This window comes from Phascolarctos cinereus, unplaced genomic scaffold, assembly GCF_003287225.1.
Source record: "Phascolarctos cinereus isolate Bilbo 61053 unplaced genomic scaffold, phaCin_HiC Scaffold_2;HRSCAF=192, whole genome shotgun sequence".
Classification (NCBI taxonomy): Eukaryota; Metazoa; Chordata; class Mammalia; order Diprotodontia; family Phascolarctidae; genus Phascolarctos; species Phascolarctos cinereus.
Window position 1 is genome coordinate 393,291,678 of NW_027555625.1, and position 25,523 is coordinate 393,317,200.

General features: G+C 42.4%; 1 long non-coding RNA gene across 1 annotated transcript; it reads left to right on the forward strand.

Annotated features, from left to right (window-relative positions):
* Positions 1-8,691: 8,691 nt before the first annotated feature.
* On the forward strand, positions 8,692-10,845 carry LOC144455661 (uncharacterized). The gene is made up of 2 exons (XR_013484382.1): positions 8,692-8,801; positions 10,776-10,845. It is a non-coding gene; the product is annotated as an uncharacterized LOC144455661 (long non-coding RNA).
* The last annotated feature ends 14,678 nt before the right edge of the window (positions 10,846-25,523 follow it).

Below are 25,523 nucleotides of genomic sequence, written 5' to 3' on the forward strand. Positions count from 1 at the left end.
GTGACTTGCCCAGGGTCACACAGCTAGTGAGTGTTATATGTCTGAGGTCAAATTTGAACTCAGGTCCTCCTAACTCCACAGCCTGTGCTCTGTCCACTGTGCTACCTAGCTGCCCTGGATTTATTTTCTGTATAGCTTGTATGTATCTATATATTTAAATGTTGTCTCTCTCATCCTTAAGGGTGGGAACTATTTTTATTTTTTTTCTTTGTATTTGTAGCACTTAGCACAGTACTTAGAACACAGTAAGAGCTTAATAAATGCTAGCTGATCAAATGTTAACTAGCCCTCCCAGTTCTGTGTCATCTGCAGATTTGTTAAGTATGGTATCTTTTCCTTTATCAATTCAATGAGAAAAATATTAAACAGCAGAATTGAGTACAGATCCCTGGGGGTGTTCCACTTGAAACTTCCTTCCAAAGATAACACTGAATCTTTAATGATGATTCTTTGGATCTACCATTTAATATGCTCCAAATCCATCTTTTACATCTAGGTGATCGCCCACTATGTGGAAAAAGGAATTGTTCTTGTCTGATGCTGACCATGGAAGCTTACAGATGATTTGCTATACAGAAGTGCTGACTGAGAACCGTACTCTCTCCAGACAACAAGAGAGACAATGACCTTCTGTCCCTTGGCTTTGCCTCTTTATCCAATGTTTCTGGCTCAATGAAAAGGGCATAGATTTGTGGATCTGCCCAATGAAAATGAGTTTCAAGGCCACACCACTGGTGAAACCATACTTCCCTCTTTTGAGCTTACTGTATCTCAGAAAGTAATAGTGTAGTGACTTTATTGCAATGAAGCTGGTTTTCTCCATGGAATTGTTGTTATTATTGTTCAGGTGTTCAGTTATATAGTACTCTTCATGATCCCATGGACCATAGCACACCAATACTATCCATGGACTTTTCTTGGCAAAGATACTGGAATGGTTTGCCATTTCTTTCTCCAGTAGATTAAGGTAAAAAGAGGTTAAGTGACTCACCCAGGGTCACAACAGCTAGTAAGTGTCTAAGGCCAGATTTGAATTCAGGTGTTTCTGACTTCAAGCCCAGCTTTCTATCCACTGAGCCACCTACCTACCTCTTCCATGGAATTAGATATTTGTAACTCAATTCTGCATAAAGTTGGTTGTTACTTTTAGTGGAAAATCAATCAGTCAGTCAATATACATTTATAAAACACCAGCTATGTACCAGGTACAATGCTAAGCACTGGGGATACAAATATGAAAAAGAAAGACAATCTCTGCCTTCAATGAGCTTATAATATTATATTGGATGGTAATATCCAAAAGAAAACTGAAAAACAAGAGATAATCTGGGTAGGAACATAGTGCGGCCAGGAGGGAAATAAGGAGATGGCTGTCCTGGAATCTCTCTGTAGATGGAGGTTTTAGACTCTGCCCTCAAATCAGAGGGGCGAAGAGTGCTGGTGAAGTTGAAGTACCAAGGCTGATTCAATCTTGCAAGATAATGAGATCTCCCAGTGATGAGTTTCCTGGGACATGGTAGAGAAATCCGAAAGAAATAAGTAGAACTTAATAATAATAATAATAATTCAAGAAGCACTTGTAATGCACCCTCTATGTCTCCAGCACTGTAATAGCCACTGGGGATAAAAGGACAATTAATCAAAGAATTTCTACTCACAATGAGCTTATATTCTAGAGGAGTAGAGGGGAAATAGCAAATACATATGTAATTATACATAAACAAGTATAAAGAAAATAAATACGAAGTAGTTAAATCCAAGGTAGTTTGAGAGAAGGCTGTAGTAGTTGAGGGGATCAGGAAAACCTTTATTTTGAAGGTAATGCTTGAGCTGTATCCTGAAAGAAAAAAAAAAGGAGTTCTATGAGGTGTAGATAAGAAGAGGATGAATTCCAACCATGTAGGATGGCCAGTGCAAAGGCAGAGTTATAGGAGAAGGAGTGTCAAGTGTGAGGAATAGTAACCAGGCCCATATAGCTGTACCATAAAGTGAAAATGTGTAAGATCAGATAGAAAAAGGGCCATATTTCAAAGGGCTTTAAAAGCTAAACAGAAATATTCTTATTTTATCCTAAAGGCAACTGGGAGCCATCAGAGTTGATTGAGTTGGGGTAGTGACGTGGTCAGATCTGTAGTTAAGGAAAATTCTGTGAGCAAAGATATGAGATTGGATATGAGAGATACTGTAGAGGTAGACACAGTAAGATTTGACAACTGATTGGATAAGTGGGGTGAGGCAGAGTAAGGAGTTTGATAAGGTGACTGGAAAAATGGTAATGTCTTTGACAGAAATAGGGAAGTTTAGAAGAGGGGTGGTTTAGGGGGGAGGGGAAGACAATGATCAGTTCTCTTTGAGTTTGAGGTGTCTCTGGGACATCCATGAAATAAAATGTCAAATAAGCAGTTGGTGATATGGGACTAAATCTCTGGGGAAAGAATGGGGCTAGACATACAGATTTGAGAATCTTTTGCATAGAGACAATAATTAGACCCATGGGAGCTGATGAAATTATTGAGAGAGTAGAGAGAAGAGGAGAAAAAAGGAGAGGAAAGAAGAGGAGAGAAGGAAAACAGAAGAGAAGAGAAGACAACAGAAGAGGAGAGAAGACAATTGGAGAGAAGGCAAGACAAGACAAGATAAGACAAGAGGGCTCAGGTTAGAGCCCTGGGCAACACATATAGTTAGGTGATATAATATGGGCGATGAGCCAGCTAAGGAGATTGAGAAGGAGCAATTACACAGGTAGGAGGAGAACCAGGATGGAATAGTGTTACAAAAGCAAAATACCAAGAGAGGGAAAAAATATCTAGGAGGGGAAAGTGATCAGCAGTGTCAAATATAGTAGATAGGTTGAGAAGGATGGGGATTATGAAAAGATCATCAGATTTATTAATTAAGAGATCAGTGGTAACTTTGGAGAGAGTATTTTCAGTTAGGTGGTGAGGTTAGAAGCCAGATTTCAAAGGGTTAAGAAAAGGAAGCCAAGGCATAAAGTATTGATAGATTTTTTTTTAGTTTGACTGAGAAAGGAAGCAGATGTTTATTTTATTTTATTTTAGTTGTTTATTTAAGTATGGTAGCTTGAGAAGATAGGTTTTTTTTTAAGGATGAGGGAAACCTGGGTATTTGTGAAGGCAGAAGGAAAGGAACCAGTAATTGGGGAGAGACTGAAAATTAGAGAAGGGCTACTTCATTGTTAGAGATTGGAAGAAAGAAGGAGAAAGTAGGAATGATGTCAAGGACTTTTGAGATGAAGAGAAGGGTAGGAGCTAACAGTTGAGTGGCCTCAATTTTCTCAGTAGGGATAGAGGCAAGATGTTCAGCCAAGGGAGAAATGGGAAGGGGAGATGTGGGAGGCTTCAGGAGAGAAAGAGAACATTTGGAATAGCTTCAGCAAGGAATGAGACCGGGAATCAATTAGGGATGAAGAAAAGGACAGCAATCTAAAGTGACAGCCTAGTTAAAGTTGAGCAATGTGAATTTACAATGTATGGATTCAAGAACACAATGCATAATAAAGGATAATACATATACCAAGCATCTTGAAAACCAACTTTCTCCTAAACCCCTGATGCCCATCCAGACATAAGATTAATCAGGACCCATGATCTAGGACATTTACAGCTTGAATTTATTTTGCTCCCCACTACTTCTCCTCTTTCAGAAGACGAAGGGGTGCCATATTGGTGCTGACTCAATAGACAAAGAACCAGAAAGTTTAGGGGAACTCTGACTCTGGCACTCTTGGCACAAAGGATTGATTTATGTGGATCTAGGAGAACACCAAAGTTCCTAAGCAGGTAATATTCTCTATCCTGCCTCCTGGTCCTGGCAGTGACCTCTAACCTCACTTAACCACAGCTAACTCTTCCTGGAGCTGGGTCAGTGAATTCAGGAGCTACCAGTCCTGGCATCTCTTTCTTTTGAACAAAGTGGCACAACAGTTCTAAGGAGGGAAATGTAGTCATGGGAAGACACCATTCACTCTGTCTAGAATGCATTCCCTTCTCCTCTCTTGTCCTCTATTTTTGAGTAAATCTCACTCATTCTTCAATGCCTAGTTCCAAGCCCACTCTTTGCAGCCTGTTTAAGCCTCACTGACTACTTCTGCCATCTTGACCTCTCTGGGCCCTAGTTTCCTTATCTAATAAAAGCACAGGTTTGAACTGAATAGATGGTCTGTAAGATCTCTTATTGGTCTAAAGCTGTGAGCCTATGATCCTACCATGAAGTATTGTCTAATTGTTCCAGCCCACACTGACCTCTCTAGGCTTCCACCCAGTAAATTCCATGAAGGTTAACAAAGAAAGAGGTGGCAAGTCAAGAACTCCAGCTGAAAGGGTATGAGTGAGCCAGGCTGTTGTAGTCTACTCAGAGGCTGATGTGTATAGCAGGAGAGTGGGAGTAAAATTGAATATTAAATGACACAGGACCCCACTTAAAACTTGAAAGCATCCATGCAGTCTTGAATTCTGGTGAGTTACGACTATGTTTCTTATCTAGCTTGCTCTCCTGAGTCCTGAGAGCAAGCTTCCATAGCCTGAAAACCTGGACTTTGCTTTATGATGGAATGTAATGGAATTGCGTGAAAATGCATTTGCTAACTGCTGGCTGTGGCTGGCATGTTGGCTCACCTATGATCCTTTTTACTAAAGAGGCTGAGGTTAGTGAATAATGGAACTAAGAGTTGGCTAAAGTCAATTAGATTTCTGTACTAAGTCTGGCACCAATATAGTAGGACCCTAGGAGTGTGGGGGAGGGGGGCACCAGGCTGCTCAAGGAGGAATGGGTGAAATTTCCAATTCCAATCAGTGGTGGGGTTGGGCCTATTAATAGCCCCTGCACTTCTAGCCTGGGTAAGATAGGGAAACCAAGTATCCAAAAAGAAAAGGAAGCTAAGACCTAAGTGCTAATTATATGTCAAACTCTGTGCTAAGTTCTGAGAATAAAAATTTTAAAATGAGAAAGTCTATTTGAAGGAGCTAACATCTTTTACTCCAAGTTAAAAAGGTATTATCAACAGTAGCATGGCAGATTTCAAAGCCCAGGGGTCCGTGGGGTATTAGCTATAGGGCAGACAGCAATATATAGAGGTGCAGAGGTCACAGTGACAGGGCAGATTCTAAGGCCTAATTAAGTCTTTAGGGCCTGGTGGAAGGAGAGGTGGTAAAGCCTGCTGGTCCTTTGTCTTATGAGAAGTATCGTAATTGGTGATTCCTTGCATCTAAATAGTGTGAGCAGTTATGTTTGCCCCACAGCCAGGAGCCTGGAGGATCCCATATGCACAACTTTTGGGAAGATGAGATACCATGGGATCTGAGGAAGACTTAGAGAAGACTTCCCACACATGCTTGACTGGCTCCCTCCTTGGGCACCAGGTGGTTGGCTCTGGCTCTTACCAGACCTCTTTTGGAGAATGGATATTAGTTTTGTCTCCTGAGTTAGCATATGAGCTCTTTGCCTTACATGTTGATGATGGTGATGAAGATGACCACTCCCACCATCTCTTCCCAACAGCACTTTGCATAGGTAGTAGATGCTAAATCAAACAAACAAAACCCTTACTTCATTGATTTCCTACCCCTCTTATTAAAAATCATGGAATGTCCAAACACTGACCCCTTCAGATGGCCACCCTCACTTAAGGTTGGCAGCATTACTCAGGAAAGAGAGCCAGATGTTTCCATGGTAATAGCTCAGCCCAGTGGCCTATGATAAGCTCCACAGAAAGGGAGAGACCTATTACATGTTTGGGCTGAGGAACTAACATGTTTAACTAAGCTACCTTTTTGACTGAAACCTGAAGCAGCCAGGCATTCATAGCAAGGCAAAAGTGCCATGCAACCATGAGACCATTTGTTTAACCAACAGCCAAATTATTTTCAAGGTTTTGCAAGATTGGGTGGGAGACAATGTCTATTTGAGTGAGACAGAGTATCTGTTGCTATGTCAATCCCTCGCTCCCTCTAGGTTAAAGACACTAATCCATTACATATGCTGTAGGTGAAGGGGCCTCTTGCAGTGGAGTTCTGGACTAGGTATTTGATTACCTTCATGAGCATCCCCCTCACGTGCATGCACACACATGTAAGCCATATAGCTACACCATATGTATTGTACACAGAGAAAGTGACAGAAGAACTGAAGAGCTGTTGAAAGCGACTGATTAACTAACAGAAGAGGGCCTCTGTATGTCCCTGCTGGACAACTCCAATGGGGAAAGCAGCGCTCGTATAACCAGAGAGGGGGAGCAGCTGCGAACAGCTGTTGGTCATTCAGCTTGTTGTTTGAACTGCTGCCTTGTAAGTGTCTTATTTGCTGCTGTTGCTCTGCAAATGTCCTCACGAATGGCTAAAAGAAGCCCATGACCTGCCCCCCGCAAGTGCTTAACCTTCTTCTGCTCCCTGATTTTTACTCCTTATAAAAGATAGCTGACTTTAGACATGATAGCATCTGCCTACCACTGCTGAGAAGTGTGCTGGGTTGGCCAGTCAGTGGCCCTTACATCAGGACAGATTCCCACCAGGAAGAAAATGAAACCATTGAAAAATGAATTCTTCCTCATTGTCAAGGTTGTGCCTTGGCTTGTGCATCCTTCCCAAGTGGTTTAACTAAGGTATTACCATTGGTTTTTATAAGAATCTGTTATTCAAGATTAGAATGGCGAAATAAATGACTTGCCCCAAAGTCACACAATGAGTTAGTGGCAGACCTAGTATAAGAACTAGTACTCAACTCCCAGAATCCAAAGATCTTCTCACTGTTCATAATGTATCAATAATCAAGACTCATAGACCATTCCCAAGACTCAGCTTGGCCTTCCTGAAACTCTTCCCCAACCCAGCTTCTGCCAGAATTCTTACAGTAAGAGCAGGTATTTGGAGCACTTTGCAATTGCTAATATCCTACAATTGTTCATTATATAAAAGAGCCTCAAGATTTTCTTTTGATGCTGGGGATTATTGTTAGTTGAATACTATGAGATCTAGCCCCCGGAGGTGTTTGTCACAGAAGAGTGAGTCATTCAGTCATTCATTCAATCAACAAATTTTATAAAGCACCCGCTACAGGTATGTTCCAAGTCAAGTGAAGTCAAATCAAGTCAACAAGTCTTTATTAAGAGCTTGCTGCGTGCAAAGCACTGGGTGAAGCACTGGGGATGCAGAGAAAGGCAAAAACAAAAACAAAAGGCCAGGCTGTGAAGAACTTTAAAAGCCAAATGGAAGATTTTATATTTGGTCCTGTGGGTAATAGGGAGTCACTGGAGTTTACTGAGTATGAAATGGTGGGGAGGAGGTTGGGAGGGGGTGGAAGTAGGAGGTGATATGGTTAGATCTGCACTTTAGGACAATTAGTTTGGTAGCTTAGAGGTGCATGGACTGGAATGGGGAGAGGCTTGAGGCATGGAAACCAACCACTGGTTAATGCATTAAGAGTCCAGGCATAAGAGCCTGCACCAGGATGGTGACAATGGCAGGGATACAAAGGGACGTATACAAGGGATATCATGAAGGTAGAAACAATAGAACTTGATCACTGACTGCATATTTGGGGTGAGAAAGTGGAGTTGAGGATTAATCCAGGTGTTGGGCATGGGTGACTGGGAGGGTGGTGGTATCCTCAACAGTAGTAGGAAAGTTAGGAAGTGTGTGGAAGGATTAGGGAGGTAAAGATAATGAGTATTATTATTATATGGGACATATTGAATTTAAGATATCTCCAGGACATCCAGTTTGAGATGTTTAATAGGTAGTTGAAGATGAGAGAGCAGAGGTCAGGAGAGAGGCTAGGGCTGGACAAATAGATTTGAGAATCATATGCATAGAGAGGTTAATTGAATCCATGGGGGCTAATGAGATGTGTCAGGCACTGTGCTGCATTCTAAGGAATACAAGGACAACAATAAAGCAGTCCCTGCTCTCAAGGAGCTCACATTCAATTTGGGGTAAACAACATATGCACAAATAAATATAAAACCTGTATGAAGTAATTTAGTTCCATTAACAATGGAGGCATTAGGAAAGGCTTAGTATGTTGTTTTTCAGTCTTGTCTGACTCTTCATGAGGTTTGGGGTTTTCTTGGCAAAAATACTGGCGTGGTTTACTACTTCTTCTCCAGCTCACTTTACGGATAATGAAACTGAGGCAAAGAGGGTAAAGTGACTTGCCCAAGGTCACATAGCTAATAAGTGTCTGAAGCCAGATTTGAACTCAGGAAGACTCCAGGCCATGGGTGGGGAACCTGCTGCCTTGAAACCACATGTGGCCCTGTAGGTCCTCCACTGCAGCCTTTTGACTGAATCCAAACTTCACAGAACAAATCCCCTTAATAAAAGGATTTGTTGTGTAAACCTTGGACTCAGTCCGAAGGCCACACCCAAGGTCCTACAAGGCCACGTGTGGCCTCAAGGCCACAGGTTCCCAACCCTAGCTCCAGGCCCAGCACTTTATCTACTGCACCACCTAGCTACCAAGATTTAGTATAGTACATGACATTTGAGCTGATGGTTATTGAATGAATGAAATGGAATGAGGGAGACAGAAACAGAGATACAGACAACAGAACACGGAACAGTCATTGCATAAATGAAACCAATGGGCTCTGAATATTGAGAAGTTTATGGAACAGTCTGGGAGCACTGGAGTATGGATTCTTAGAATGGATTCTTAGAATGGATTCTTAGAATGGATTCTGTGTTCAGAGTGAGTGAGAGGAAGTTATTCAGCCATGGACCCTTGGAGCCTATTCCATGTTCAGAGTAAGGCGTGACCCATGGATTCCAGAAGGAGTGGATTCTAGGGTGAGTAGAAGATGGCAGTACCTGTCTGCTAGCTGGCTGGTGCAACTGTGTGGAGTTGGGGTCTTAAATTGAGGTTTTTGAGTATTGCCCCTTCTGTCAGAATAAGTATTTTGGGAGCCATTATCTATCTGATTGGCACAATGCTAGGTCCCTACTCACCTCTGGAGAGGTTCTGGGGGAAAAACCAAAGGAACCGGAACTCAGGTGTGAATATAATCAATGGTGAAGTCCTTGGGAGTCTCAAGGAGTGAATCTCAGTTAACCACTGAAAAGTAGCAAAATGAAGTGGTTTAGCATTACCTCCACTCCAGCCCCAAGAAGGAAGGAAATATGAGGGGTTGAAACAGGCTGAATCTCCCAACAGCTTTCCTGAGCTTTTGAATAAGGCATAGACCCTGCATCCTGATCCCACACACCTTCATAAATACTACTGTAAAAAGAAAATTAGATCAGAATGTCACACACATACTCTTGCCCTCATGAAGCCGTGCTGCAAGCCAATTAGAACGGAGAGCTCCATGACTCCCTGACTTAGGAGAGAGACTCATTCAAAAGACATCTCCAGGGGCTCCTTTAGCCTTTGGTACCCACCATTTAGGATCTCAAGTGGTAGAGAAATGGAGCTCAAAATGAATGGCTCATTTGGGCAGACCACTCATGCCCTCCAAATTAAGGCTTAAGTAGTATCTGAAAGTGGTCAATTAGAGATCATTTTTGCTATTGCAAATAATTTGGGGAGCCAAACTTTATTACAAACGAATATTGGGCCCTCCATCAAATCCATTGTGTAGAATGTAACAAGATGTGCCATTAACTAACTCCAGCTAGTTCTTGTCTATAAATCATAATGGCAGCAGGGGTGAGGAAGAATAACATAAATAATTGAAGGTTACACATTGATTTTAAAATATAGTATATCCTTTTTAACCTCTTCTGGGCAATGCTTGTGTGATGGTTTGTAATATAGAGGCGGTATTTTCCAGACCGGAACATCCTGGTAGGAGAAGAGAGGTCAATCTCTATTATTCCTTCGCCCCAAGCATACCCATTCAGGCAATGATGAACGTAGATGCCTATCCACCCACAGGAGCCAGCATAAAAGTACCAAAAGGTACCAGGCAGACCTGGTTTCTTATCTCAGTTCTGTCAGTAATTAACTGTACAATCTTAGAGAAATCATTTCCCCTTTTTCATCTATAAAATGGGAATAATGGTGTCTGAATAAACATGGTATATTGTACAGAGAATCAGCCTTGGAATCAGGAAGACCTAGGTTTGTGAATGACCTCTGACACACCCTGACTATGTGACCATGGGTAAGTCATTTTACTTCTCAGTAGCACAGGGAGCTCTTTAGAACCATGGCATTTAGGAGTTGCTGATTCATACCTATGGAGAGAGTTTCCCAGCTGGTGGCTTCCTCTAGGAGTTTATATCATACATAGATTAATAAATACAAGATCTATACCATATAATATAAGGTAATTAGGAAAAGAAGAAGGCCCTAGTAGCTGGTGGAGAGAAGAAGGTACTCAAGAAATGCCCCTTGTAGAAGGCAGGGCTTGAGTTGAGCCTTGAAGGGAACCAGGGAATTCTACAGTAAGAGGTGGAAGAGGAAGCACATTCCAGATACAGGAAACAGTCTCCTTGCAAAGGCACACAGCTAAGGGAGTAGTATCATGGGGAGGAAAAACAAGAAGGCAAATTTGTCTAGACCAGAGAGTGCATGAGGGTAGTGACGCGTAATGAAAATGGAACGGTAGATTGAATCCAGGTGGTGAAGGGCCTTGAATTCCAAATAGAGGAATTTGTATTTGGCCCCAGGTAATAGGGAGCATGGAGTTTATTGAGTAGGGGAGCAATGCAGCCATGTTCCATGCCTACCTGCCTCATTGTGAAAGGGCCAAACCCACAACCTTGCATACTCCATTTACCTTCAGCCAAATGTTAAAGATCTTCATTTTGGTCTCCTAGGCATCTTCGACGCATGGTTTTCCGACCATGTTTCTCTCCTGATGATTCTCTCATTTTTGAAAAAGGAAAACTCTGAACCTGCAGACAGCACAGGCAGATGCCAGCATATCCAAGCACCGGTGGAAAACCTGGATTCCTGGAGTAAACCCTCTCTGCCTCTGACTTAGAGAATGTGTCTTCCAACCTCTGGGAGTGAAGCTGCACCACATTACATAGCTGGGGGCTTTTGAAGTGGGGGACGGGGGGAGCACGAAGGGAGGAGGGAATAATAAATTTCCATCATTTTGTAATCATCCTGAAAACTACTTGTCCTTGTTTACTTCCAAACTTCAGCAAAGAAAAATGCCACTTATCCTTTTCTTCTCTCTTTCTCTCAGCTCTAAGTACGGTGTTTAATGTGTTCACCCAGCTGCCTTGCTCAGCTGCTGGAATGGATTGACCCCACTCTGGGGATGTAGACATGTTTTTGCCTCCACCGAAGGGGCTGGCCCTCCCTTCCTCCCTCCTTCTCATTGTTCTGGTCCCTGCTTGCTGTTCCAAGAATGCTTCAGGGCGGGTGGTGTTTTGGAAAACATTGCTAGGTTCCCTCTATTTGAGGGAAACTGCAGTGTTTTGTAGAAGGCCCCCAGAGAGACCTTGGAAAACCATCCAAACAAGATGAGTGTCTTCTTCAAACTTTCAACCACTGCACCTAAAGGAAGGGCTGAGGCAATTAAAAAGTCTAGTCCTAAAGTCTAGAGATGAAAAGGATACTAATAGTTGTCTTTTCTATCTGTCCAATGACCCTTGCCCTTTTCCATTTTTGTGAGTTTGCCTCTGTGAGCACATGCCCTATTGGCATCAAACGCTATTCTGTCCTTGGCAGGGATACCAACAGGTTTTTTTTATGGGAGAGTGAGATTGTCTTCCTTGATGAGGATGGCAGAAGGTTAGGGACCTCATGTGACCTTAGCTTCTCTTACTAAATATCATCTTGAAATAATAGAACAAGTCCTTTGGGATTTGATACACGAGATGTGAAGCCTTTAAAAAGGAAGTTGATTGTACGAACTGATGCAGAGCAGGGCAAGCAGGACCAAGAGAACAATTTGAACCATTGCCACAATAATGTAAAGAAAAATAACATTAAGAGGCGTCAGAATGCTGATCGATGCAGTGACTGGGTAAATTCAGAGAACTGACAGTAAAGCATGCTTCCTGTCTCTCAGCAAAGAGGTGATAGACAATAGGTAAGGAATGAGGCATATATAATCAGACATGGCCAATATGTTGGTTTATTTGGAAGGGCTTTTTGGGGAGAGAGACAACTGAGAGTTGACAATGAAATTTTTTTTAAAAGAGCATCAACAAAGACGTTTTAAAAAATAAAATAGGGGCAGCTAGGTGGCACAGTGGATAGAGCACCGGCCCTGGATTCAGGAGGACCTGAGTTCAAATCCGGCCTCAGACACATAACACTTACTTAGCTGTGTGACCCTGGGCAAGTCACTTAACCCCGTTGCCTAGACAAAAACCAAAAAAAAAAACCAAAACAAAAAAATAAAAATAAAAATAACAATAAAATAAAATAAAATCAGATCAAAATCCTCCACTATCATCATCTTCACCCAAACCTTACTTTTACATAATTGCCCATATAACTGTGCTAAGATCCCTGCCTTCTTGGAGCTTATGGTCTAAGATGCATTCCCATCAAGTCAGAAACAGAGACTAATAGAGCTGGAATAGATATTAGAGATCATTAAGCACAGTTCCTTCATTTTTGTTTCCATTTAATCTGGCAAGCAAGATCTATATTCTTAAATATGTTCTGTGTGCAGAATACTGCTTTAGGAGTTGAGAGAAACGTATAGATTAATTATGATGGAAGCTTAAGTACTGGAATAGGAAGTAGCACCTCAAGTCACCCAATAATTTGGGCCTAGGCACTAGATCTGTTGACTCCAATGTCAGTGTTTTTTTCCACTTGTGGATTCTTAGGGTGCTGGAAAGTTGGAAGATAATATAGCAGAGTAGAGAAGTCCTGGTTTTGAATCCTGATTATGATACTGTTTATCTGGGTGACTTTGGTCAAGTCATTTCCCTCCTCCAGGCCTCAGCTTCCTCATGTATAAAATGGGATTGGGGATAGACTAAGTGGTCTCTAAGGTCCCTTCAGATTCTGTGATCCTAAAATTTTAAATAAAATTAATTTTCCCAAGAAACAAGCCTGTCTATAACAAAGCAATGGAGAGGCCTCTACCAAGAATCTTCCACATGAGTACCGTTAGAGGCTATTTTTATAAGGTTAGTGTTGGGACTGCGTTGTCCAAGGAGGCAACTTACTATGCTGGAAAGAGTGATAAATTAGGAACCAAAGAATGTGAGTTCTAATGCAAGTTCTACCCCTTCGTTACTTTGGGCAAATCAGTTTACTTTACTGGGCCTCAGTTTTCTCACCTGTAAAGTTAGAGGGTTGGACCAGATGACCTTATCATTCCTTCTGGCACTAGATTTATATTCCTAATCTTTGTGTCTAATGGAATAAGTATGGTATAGGGACTGGCTATCTATGTGATGTGATCTGGTGGGGGAAAGGAGAGGAGGAAGGACATTGACATTTCAATACCTCTTTTGGGCTCAAAATCTCACCACTCTCCCCTCCCTCCCAATTGATCATTCAATTAGGTCAAGGCTATGAAGGCAGTTGTTAACCAACCAATATTTTGTGTGTGCCTACTATGGTTTATAATGATAATAATAATAGCTAACATATATATAGCACCTACTATGTGTCAGGAGCTGTACTAAGTACTTTACAATTAATAATTTCATATGATCCTCACAACTGCCCCAGAAGGAAGGTTCTATTATTATCCCCATTTTACAGATGAGGAAATTGAAGCAAATAGCTATGTAAGAGACTTACCCAGGGTCACAGAGCTAGTAAGTATATGAGACTAAATGGAGTCAGGTCTTCCTGACTCCAGGTCCACCACTCTGTTCACCATATCATCTAGCTGCCAAAAGGTGAAATCAAATCACCTAATCTCACTGATGGAATAGGACATCAGACTAAGTTTTGAGGAGGGAAAGGAAGAGAAAATGATCTGGAGAATAGAGTGCTGCCCAAGGATAGTAGAGCCCAAGAAGGGGTGAAGCCTGGGCATTCTAAAGGCAGTATAAGAACATTTGTGGGTGGGGAAAGGGCGTTAAGAGGTGTGTAGATGGTCTATTGGGTAAAGCACTATCTTTGGAGTCAGGAAGATCTGAGTTCAAATTTGCCCTCAGTATATGGTTGTAATGGAATACTATTGTGCTATAAGAAAGGACAAGCAGAATGATCTCAGAAAAACCTGGAAAGAGTTACATGAACTGATGCAAAGTGAAGTGAACAGAACCAGGAGAACTTCATACACAGCAACAGCAATATTGTTCATTGAAAAACTGGGAATGATTTAGCTCTTCTCAGCAATACAATGACCCAAGAAAATCCCAAAGGACTAATGATGAAGCATACTATCTGCTTCCTGAGAAAGAAGTGATATCGTTTGAATACAGACTGAAGCACTCTATTTTTCACTTTCTTTCATTCTCTTTCTTTTATTCAAGTCTACTTGTACAAAATGACTAATATGGAAATGTTTTACATGATTGCACGTGTATAACCTATATCTGATTGCTTACCATCTCAGGGAGAGGGGAGGAGAGGGAAGGAGGAAGGAAGAGAATTTGAAAATCAAAACTTTAAAAAAAGTTTAAAAAATTGTTTTAACATGTAATTGGAGGGAAAATAAAATATATATTTGAAAAAGAAAAAATTGCCCCTGGGTAAGTCACTTAACCCTGTTTGCCTCAGTTGCCTCATCTGTAAAATGAGCTAGAGAAGGAAATGGCAAGCCACCCCAGTATCTTTGCCAGGAAAACCCCAAAGGGAGTCATAAAGAATCAGATACAACTAAAAAAAACCAATTCAACAAACATAGTTGTTTACATGTTGTCTTCTCCCAATTGACTCTAAATTCTTCCAGAACAGAGACTTTTACCTATCTTTGTATCCCCAGTACTTAGCACAGTGTCCATAGTAGGTGTTTCATCAATGTTGACTGATTGATCAAATGATATAATATATGTAAAGCACTTTGCAAACCTTAAACTGCCCCATTCGGGATCATTATTACAATTATTATTTTTGGTTAGAGGTAAGGCATGCCAGAATGAAGAAACAGAGATTCCAGGAAGCTTCAGTAGAAGTAAGATGGTCCGTGGAAAAAGCCCTGGTCTTTGGATCAGTAGATCTGGGTTCGAGTCTTGGTTTACCATTTAGTCACAACCTTAGGCGAGTCATTTACCATCTCGGAGCTTAGTTTCCTCATCTGTAAAATGGAGAAATAATATTTGTGCCACTTACCTCACATAGGATAATTGCTGTGAGGACCAAAGGAGATAAAGCCCGTGAAAATTTTCTATAACTGTAAAACACTACAAATGTAGACTAATGTTATCGTCGTTGTCTTGACTGGAACTGTTGGTATGGGGGAACTTCCGGTATGGAAATGCCCTTTCTTGAAGCAGGTCAACTATTCTATGATTCACAGCTTTAAATTGCTGACTGAGACACAGTGAGATTAAGTGAATTGCTGATGGTCACAAAACTAGAACGTGTCAGACACAGGACTTGAACCCAGGACTTCCTGGTTCAAAAACCAGTCTTTTCTCTATTAGACTGTGTCACACCTCTCTCCTTTTCCTTGGCAAGAGGAAAAAGAAAAAGGAAGATAAGGAGGAGGGCCAAAGAGAAGTGTTATCTTCTCTATAATTTTGTTAAAGAGTTGGAACTCTTGAGGAATAAGGATCGCAGCAGAGACCTAGCCTTTCCCTGTAAGCATGAAGGAGATGCACCTTTTTCTATACATAGAAGCAATGTGGTTTGACCTACAGTGAAAGCAGAACTTTGGAAATAGATGACGTTTCTAGCAGGACTTTTCTATACATTGTTATTATATAAGAATTCTGACGCAGCTTACCTATCTGTCATCTTCCTGATGATGCTCTGCCCTCTGAGATGTATCCTTGCCAAGGTTTGTTGAGGGAGCTATGACCACTGTCATTCACTGGGGTGGGGGTTCAGGCATTCTTGCTCCAAAAAGCCCTTTCTGAGAAGGGGAGAAGGCAAAGGACTGCACTGCCTTTGGGTGGAATGTGTGGCTTAATTAGGCAAGAGGAAGAGGGGAGCCAGCGATAGGTCAGTGGTTATGTTTCAATCCATGCTGATAACTTGTTCAGTAACACTGAATGATTCATATAACCTCTCCAAGGCTCCACTCTGAATGACTAAATAGGGCTTGTCAAAAGCTTTATAGTCCTTAGGAGGCCTTTGCTGCTATTGTTTGAGTAGTAAAAGCCAAGTATTGCTACTATGCTGGTCTGGGCTGTTTGTGTTTGTCTAGCCAGTCTCCACCACCACGACGGTCTCTATCTCCTCAAAATCCTCCCTATCCTTTAAGGATGCGCTCAAGTCTCCCCACTCCCATGAAACTTTCCCTAGCCTGCAATGACTTCTCCTTCCTCTGAACTCCTGGAGCACTTGTCTGAAACACTCACTTGATGCTTTATCAATCAAAAATCACCAAGCATTTAGTATGCTCCTATTGTATGCCACCCACTACACTGGGCATTAGGGAACATTCAAAGGCAAAAATGAAACAGCTTCTGCCCTCAAGGAGCTTACATTCTCTATTAATTATACATTGCTTTTTGTATCATAGAACTCATACCTGGGTTCTTTGTTGTTCAGTCATTTCAGATTCTTCATGATCCTATTTGGGTTTTCTTGGCAAAGATACTGGAATGGTTTGCCATTCCCTTCTCCAGCTCATTTTTCAGATGTGGAAACTGAGGCAAACAGGGTTAAGTCACTTCTTAGAGTCATGCAGCTAGTAAGTATCTGATTCTGGCTTTGAAGTCAGGTCTTCTTAACTCCAGGCCTGGCACTCTAAATACTGTGCCACCTAGCTGCCCAGTTGGGACCACAGAGATTATCTAATCCAACCCCTCATATTACAGAGGAACCAAGTAAGTCCCAAAAAAATTAAAAAATAACCTTGCACAAGGTCACACAGGTAGTAAGTAGAATGCAAATATTTGTTAGTGCTGAACTGAGTAAGTAGGGGTTGAGTGAGCTGGGGTTGAATCTAAATTCCACCAAATTCCAAATACAGTGCTCTTTCTTGTATATTATATTGCTGGAGTTAACTGATCTCTAAGATTCCTTCCCCTCTAACATTGCACAGTTAGAGTTCCCCACCACCCCCAAGCCTGCCCCTCTCTCCATGTCAATGAAGTTAGAACTGGAAGGTACCTGAGAGATTAACTACTCTAGTCCCTTCATGTGACAGATGAGGAAACTAAGATTACAGAACAGTTCAATGACTTGCTCAAGGTCACACAGCTAAATAATGGCAGCCAGGAATAAAACTCATAGAATTCTGACTTCTATTGTAGTTCAGTCATGTCCAACTTTCCATGACCCTCTTTGGTATTTCTTGACAGAGATTCTGGAGTGGGTTTGCCATTTCCCTCTCCAGCTCATTTTACAGATGAGGAAACTGAGGCAAACAGGGTGAAGTGACTTGCCCAGAGTCACATAGTAAGTGTCTGAGGCTGGATTTGAACTCAGGAAGATGAGTCTGACCATAGGTCAGCACTCTGTCCACAGCACCACCTAGCTGCCCATTCTGACTTTTAATCCAGTGTTGATTCCACAACACCATCTCTCCTGCCTAGAGAATTTGACATTTCTTTATCCCTCCCAAATTTACCCCTTAAGCATTTGGTTTTTGACCCTGTTATTTGAGCTGTTCTTTCCACACCCAAAGGAGGTTATTTTTAAAGTTTTAATCCAAAATGCATTTTTTCGTATAATACTTTGAAAGGGCCTGTACTTTCCCTTTAGCTGACAAGCTGTCCCTCAGCCTCTGTGACTGGATCTGCTGAATTTATTTTAGTTCATGTTAGAATTTCGTGTTTTTCTTTTGGTGAAGTCATTGGAGTATTTTGCTTCTATGTCCTCAATTGTGTTTCCTCAAGGAAAACTGGTGTCATAGTCACCAACAGAGGCAGAGACTTTTAGAAAGTTTAGGCTCTACTCAGAAAGGAGAAATTACAAGAGGTGAGCATTTGCTTTCTCCATCTTTACTCATGGTCTTCCCAGTGTCAGAAATGCCTTTCCTTGAGGCAGGTAGGCAGTACAGTGGATAGAGCCCTGGGCCCAGAATCAGGAAATTTTGAGTTCAGATTTGGCTTCAGACACCTACCAACTGGTGTGTAATCCCAGGCATGTCACCAGAGCTTTGTCTGCCTCAGGGTCCTCAACTGTAAAATGGGGAATGATAGTACCTACCTGTCAGGGTTGTTGTGAGGATGAAATGAGATAATATTGGAAAGTACTTCCCACAGTGCCTGTAGGTGATTGATAAATGCTTATTTCCTTTCCTTGTTCCCCTTTACCCTGTCCCAAAACCTGGCATTGACCAAAATATCCAGCAAATGGTCACTGCCTAAATCAACTGGTATTCCAATATATATGGGCAGCATGGTATGATGGGTAGAAGGCCAACATTAGCATCAAGAAGTCCTGGGTTCAATTCTTCCCTGGACCACTTCAACCTGGGGCAGATTTCATTATCTCTCTGTACCTCAGACAGCTAAGCATGGCTGTCAGTTGCAGGACTGCTCTACATCATTGGAGGGAGTTCCCTACGCCAGTGAAATCAAAGGTCGGTCCTAAGTCCAGACAAAAACACACATGTATGTGTATCGACACACTCTAATAGTGTGACATGATTAAGATTTAGAAGTGAGGCAGCATGGTTCAGTAGAAGGACCATTAGATTTGGAATCAGAAGACCTTGGTTACCTGGATAAGATCACAACCTCTCTGTGCTTCAGGTTCCTCATCTACAAAATAAGGGAGTGAGACTTCTTGTTTTTCAGTCATTTCCGTCCTGTCCAATTCCTTGTGACCCCATTTGGGGTTTTCTTGGCAGAGATATTGGAGTGGTTTGCCATTTTCTTCTCCAGTACATTCGACAGATGAAGAAACTGAGGCAAAAAGAATTAAGTGACTTGCCCAGAGTCACACAATTAGTGAGTATCTGAAGCCAGATTTGAATTCAGGTCTTCCTGACTCCAGGCCTAGCACTCTATCCACTGTGACCCTGGGGTGAGACTAGATGGCCTTTAAAGACCCTTCCAGCTCCAAATCTACATACATAAAATATCAGGGAGAAACAAACAGCTGAATCTTTCTCATCCTCCAAAGCCCCATTCAAATGTCTCTTCCAAGAAACCTCTCTTGACTATGTGCCTCCCTACACGAATCTCCCATGTCTGACCTTTAGAACAGGTAGAGGTTGACTTGCAAGACCTATCTTTTCCTTACCTAGACTTCTCATATGCTTGCTGTTTCATGTTTCTTTAGAGGCAGCTAGGTGGCACAGTGTATAGGGCGCTGGGCCTAGAGTCAAGCAGACCTGAGTTTAATTCCTGCCTTAGACACTTGTGACCCTGGGCTTAACCTCTGTTTGTCTTGGTCTCCCCAGTTGTAAAAGGAGGATGACAGTACCCACCTCACAGGGCTGTCGTGAGAATTAAATGAGGTAACATTTGTGAAGCGTATAGCACAGTGCCTGACACAGAGCAGGCACTCCCTCATGTGGACCTACCTTTTCTGTAAGTTCCTTTGATGGTAAAGACTCTCTCTGACTTTTGTATTGGCATCCCCAGTGCCTAGTGTAGGGATTGTTTTATGGAAGCATCTTGAGGGCAAGAGAAACCTATCTTATGCAAGCACAATGACGGACCTATAGAATGTATTTATGAACCAGCTTTGTTTTAAGAGCTCTCTGCCTGTTCCATCAAAATCCATTGCCTTCAGCTTAAATTTTGGGTGTCCTGAGAAAGTCTTTCTATAGAAATCCTCCCTCTCCCTAGACATTCTCATTCTCCCAGAAATGCCTTTGCCTCCCTCAAGGTCACCTCCTTTTGATTATTTCTAGGCCTATGTCAGAGTGAATCTGTAACTCTCAGGTTTTGTCCAAATGAATGTCTCTGCCCCTTCAGGTGAGCCCCCTCACCTGCTTGTCTTTCTCTCCAGCTGGTCATTTTGAATTTGCTCAAACTCATCTTTAACTTTTCCTTCCATTGTAAAAATAGCCAGTGGACCTCAGCAAGTGGCAACCCTAGGGACTCTGCCCTGCACCATTTCAAGAGATTTATACTTCTTGAAGGCAATGGTTACCACTGGGGAAAATGGGGACATTTCTAAAACTTACTCTTGCCTCTTTCCTCTCTTGCTGTCAGATCCCACAACTCACTATCAGAATAACTCTTCAGGATGCCTAAACTCATTCAGGTGAAACAGAAATACTCCTGACCTTTCTCTGTGCAATCTGGACCTTTCTGGGAGCTTAAAAGACATTGGTGGGGAGGATAGAACCCTCTGTTTGTTGGGGTTTTTATAGATTCTTTAGGTTCTTTAAACATCATCTCTGAGTCCTGGGTACATGACCGGGGCAAGGATATGCAAATCAAATAGAACCTCTTCTGACATCTTGGCCACAGCTAAAACCAAGGAATTCCTTGACATTTTCAGAACAGTTTGTACCCCAAAAGAGGTTGCTTGATTATTCTAGTCGAGATTTTTTCTTCAGATTTTTGGACCAGGAATTAACTTTAGAATATAAAGTATTAGAGCATGGAGGACCCTTAGAGAGAATCAGCCTCATTTTACAATTGATGTAACGGAAGCCCAGAGACTGGCTTGCCCAAGATCATACAGCCTGTTACCAGCCCAGCTGAGTGTCAAACCCAGATTGGGCTGATTCTAAATCTGATACTCTTTCCACTGTACCACACTGCCTGAGATCAATGGCTGAGGTGAGAAATCATTAAGATTTATTTAGGATGAGTCAGCACAGTCTGTCTTGGCATTCTCCAGCCCTCCAATGCACTTGCTTCATGACCCACCCTCCAGCAAAAAATTTGGGGTAATTTACTAAGTACTTAGAATATGTTAGTGGTTATCATGACACACACATGTACATATGTGTGTGTATATATATGCATATTTACATCTCTACATATGTGCATATGTATGTGTGTGTGTATATATATATATATATATATATATATATATATATAGAGAGAGAGAGAGAGAGAGAGAGAGAGAGAGAGAGAGAGAGAGACTGAGGAAAGAGAAGAATGAGAGAAAGAGAAAGGGCAGGGAATGAGGAGAGAGAGTGAAAGAAAGGGGGGAAGCAGATTGGGATTCCAAGAGGAAGGCAGAGGTAAGGTAGAAGAGCAGTCCACATGCTTGAGACAACCTGTACAAAGTCACAAAGGTGGAAGGGAGAAAGCCATGTATAAAGAACTGTTAGCAGATAGATCGCTTTTGCTGGAATGTTGTCTGAGAAAGAGTAATATAAAATAATCCTAATAAGGTCAACTGAAGTCAGATTGCAAAAAAGGGCCTTAAAAGTCAAACAGATGAGTTTGACTTTTATCCCAGAGGCAATAGGGAGCTACAAAAACATCTTGAGCAGAGAAGTGACCCAGTCAGCCCTGTGCTTTAGGAATATTGATTTGGCAGTGGTGTGGAAGGTGGAAGTTTAGGATCCGTCTCTTGCTTTCTGGAAAAATTATATATGCTTCCATGGTGCTCTGGTGAAATGGAATAGACACTGACATTTCTTTAACTCTTGAGGGAACATTAAGCCTTTTACATTCATTGTATCCTCTGATCCTCACAATGAGATTGTTGAGTATGAACTGGATTAGGTCAGTAGTTATTATTCCCATGTGACAGATGGGAAAACTGAGACCTAAGAGAGATAAAGGGGCTTGACCCCAAAATCACATAACAAGTTCATGGCAAATAGGATTAGAACTGAACAGTAATGGCATAGCTCTTTTCACTGTCTTGATACCTGCAGTCTCTCCCATAACTATTATCCCCCCACCCAAACCCTACCCCGAAACAAATCATCTAGATCATCCTAAAAACAAAACAAGGCAGAAAGGAAGTAGTAGCTTTCCCTGTTTCGTGTTTTGAAATGTAGCAGGGCAACCACTTGCTTTAACCAGGCTGCCCTTAAGTCTGCCTTCTCTTTAAAAGTCATCAGCAGGCTGGCAGAGTCTCACCCCATTACTGCACAAATGATGGATACATTTTCCCCACTTTGGCGTCCTGGGGCCTGTTCCAAAGCAGCCTCCCCTGCTACTCATTTTTCGATAACCTGAGCACTCTGGAACACCTCGCAATTAAAGATAGCAAGCCTCCGAAAAGTCAATAATTCATCCAAAACGGATGAGATAATTAAAATTCCATGGCGAGGCTTCGGCTGGGAAAATGCTTAGTAAGCACAAGGGCATTTTGTGTGTGTGTGTGTGTGTGTGTGTGTGTGTGTGTGTGTGTGTGTGTGTACTTCCTTCACAAAAGGAATATAAATAAAACAGAGGCTTTCCTACCAAGGGCTCTGACGAATTATAGGATCGGAGATTTAGAACTGGAAAGGACCTTAGAGGTCACTGAGCCTAGCCCTCTCATTTCACAAATGAGGAAACTGAGGCATAGAGCGCTTAAGCAATTTGCCCAGGGTCATGCAGCTAGTGAATACCAGAGACAGGATTTGAAAGCAGATATTTCTGACTCCAAACCCAACACTCAATCCACTATGCCTAACTGCCTTCACTGCCCAGCTCCCTCCCCATCCCACCAATCTTACAAAGAAGCTGCAGCAAACAGGTCAGTGGATTCTGATTTGGGGATTGTCTTCACAGAGGTTGTTCAAGTAAAAGGACTCTACCTGCTCCATTCTCTACCTATGTTTCAAGGTTCTGCTCGAGTCTAACCCTCCCCATTAGACCTTTCCTGCCCAGCTCATGGTGCTCTCTCCCTATCCTGACTCCAGGCCCAGCACTGTATCCACTGTGCCACCTAGGTGCCCTACAATCTAATAAGGAAGAAGACAACACCCAAAAGAACTCAGGAAAGTGTGCGGGGAGGGGGAGGAGAGGGAATGTTGGTAGTGAAGTTCAAACCAGGCAGGGCAGCGCATGCAAAGTGTAGTGATGGGAGAGTCCGGTTTCTGCCCTCTGTAAAAGAAGGCATTGAGAGGAGTTTGGTACTCTGTCCTTCAGCCCTCCAATCAGAGGTGAGAGGAGGCAGAGGGAGGTGGTGTCAGTCAAGGCCTGAGTTAGCAGCACGGTGATGAGATGAAGAGTGATCCTGGGAGAGGCATCTTGTTCCTTGGAGTTGAAGCCAGGCAGAGCAGCAGATGCAGTGAAGACGCAAACTTCTCCACATATTGCCTAAGTTAGTACTGAACCGCTTAGTGAGACACAAACATTTTTTCAAGGTCCTTGGAGCCAATATTAAGCTGTTAGGTATAGTGTGCCTTAGCCACTCAACTAGACTGTGAACTCCTCGGTCTAGGGCTCCTAACTCCTTTGTACTATGCATAGCACCTAGCATAGTGGTATGTATTTCGGACTTTTTGATCTGGAGAAGCAGAGCAGTATAGGGCATTCCTAGTATGGAAACTCCCTCCACTGATGCATTTCAGAAACTCAGAGGTAACTTAGAGACTCGCAGAGAGGGGCTTGTGTCACTGAGAGATTAAATGGCTTCCCCATTGTCACAGCTCAGATATGTCAGAGACAAGACTTGAACTCAGGTCTTCCTGACACCAAGACATAGTAGGAGATAAATAATTACTTGAATGAATGAAAAGCTGTTGTTTAAATGGAATAATGTTATGTATAAAATGACCATCAAAAATGGGAATAGAACAAAGCGGGGGGTCTCCATTTCTTTTTGTTCCAATAAGAATGATGATAAGTAGGGGCAGCCGGGTGGTGCAGTGGATAGAGCACCGGCCCTAAAGTCAGGAGGACCTGAGTTCAAATCCGGCCTCAGACCAAGCACTTGACACTTACTAGCTGTGTGACCCTGGGCAAGTCACTTAACCCCAATTGCCTAAAAAGCAAAAAAAAAAAAAAAGAATGAAGATAAGCATAAGAAGACTGGAAAGGTAGGAAGAAAATAGGTTGTGAAGGGTTTTAATAGCCAAATGGACAATTTTATATTTGGTTCTATGGGTATTAGGGAGCTACTGCAGTTTATTAAGTAGGGGCAGGGGTAATATGGTCAGACCTGTTTTATGAAAATCATTTTGGCAGCTGAGTGGAAGAAGGACTGATGTGAGGAGAACTTGAGGCAGGAGGCCAAGCAGCGTCTACTGCAATAGTACCGGCGTGCATGAGGGTTATCGTTTGTTGTTGTTACTGTTGTTGCTTCTGCTTCCTTCCTGAACAGGACCAGTGACATCAGGAAGATGATGTCATGCCTTGCAAGTGAATTGATTTAAGTGAGGCAGGGCTGTGCAAAGTCACCAGCCTCTGTTCCAGAGCCATCTGGGTCCAGTGACAAGATAAAGATCAGAATGACTGGAGATGGTCCTGGATGCAGTGGAAGACCTTGGCCGTTTTAAGCTAAAGTCTTTCCCAGGTCTGTTTGTCTAAGGCAATTCCCATTCAGTAATTAAGGGTAGGTAATAAATGAGGCCAAAAATGGCCTCTTTTACCTAGAGAAAAAAAAATCTGGGAAGGGAAGACCCTTAGGGTTTCCGGCCAAAACAGAAATAATTGCTATTTACATTCACTCCTAGCCATCAAAATCCAACAATTACCAAGGGAGGCTTGGGCTTGGACCTATTGTTGGCCAAGTAGTCAGAGCCAGAGTGATATGGGTTTAAGGCACGGTCCTTAAAAAAAGAAACCTAGCCCATAAACCCCCAGATACCATGTGAAGTTTCAGCTATCAAAATCTATATTCCTTTGGGCAGAGAACCTACAGGTAAGGATATGATTCCCTATGTGGACAGAGGGAGAGAGGGAGGGAGGAAGGAAGGGAGGAGGAAGGAAGGAAGGAAGGAAGGAAGGAAGGAAGGAAGGAAGGAAGGAAGGAAGGAAGGAAGGAAGGAAGGAAAGAAGGAAGGAGTGAGAAGCATTGCCCAGCTAGAACTAGCCAGCTGGGTCCCCAGTGGGGTAGCTACTACTACTTGCAGATTATTGCTTGTCCTTTGTTCTAGAAGAGGATCAATGACATCAGGAAGGTGATGTCATGACTTGCAAGTGAATTGGATTTAAGTGAGGGAGGGCTGTGCAAAGTTACCAGCCTCATTGTCTCCTCTGGAGCCATCTGGGCCCAGTGGCAAAATACAGATCTTGGGAGACCTTGGCCTTTTTAAGCTAAGATGTTTTCCAGGTCTCAGTTTGTCTGAGCCAAGGCCCACTCAGTGATGAAGGCCAAGTCTTGCACCAGGGTAGTGGCTATATGAGTAGAGAGGATGGAGATGTATATGAGAGAGGTTTTGAAGATAGAAATGACAATGCTTTGCAACAGCTCTGATATGTGGGGTGAATATAAGTAAAGAGTAGAAGATAACACTAATGTTACAAGCATGGGTGACTAGGAGGATGGTGGCATCCTTGATAGTAACAGGGAAGCTGGGAGAAGAGGAGAGGTTAGGGGGTGGGGGAAGACAATGATTTCTATCTTTCAACTGTTGAGTTTGAGATACCTAAGGAACATCTAGTTTGAGATGTCCACGATGCAGTTGGTGACAAAAGACTGGAGGTCAGAAGAGAAATTAAGGATCAATACATAGATGTGGGAAGAAGGCCAAAGACAGAGCCTTGGGGGAC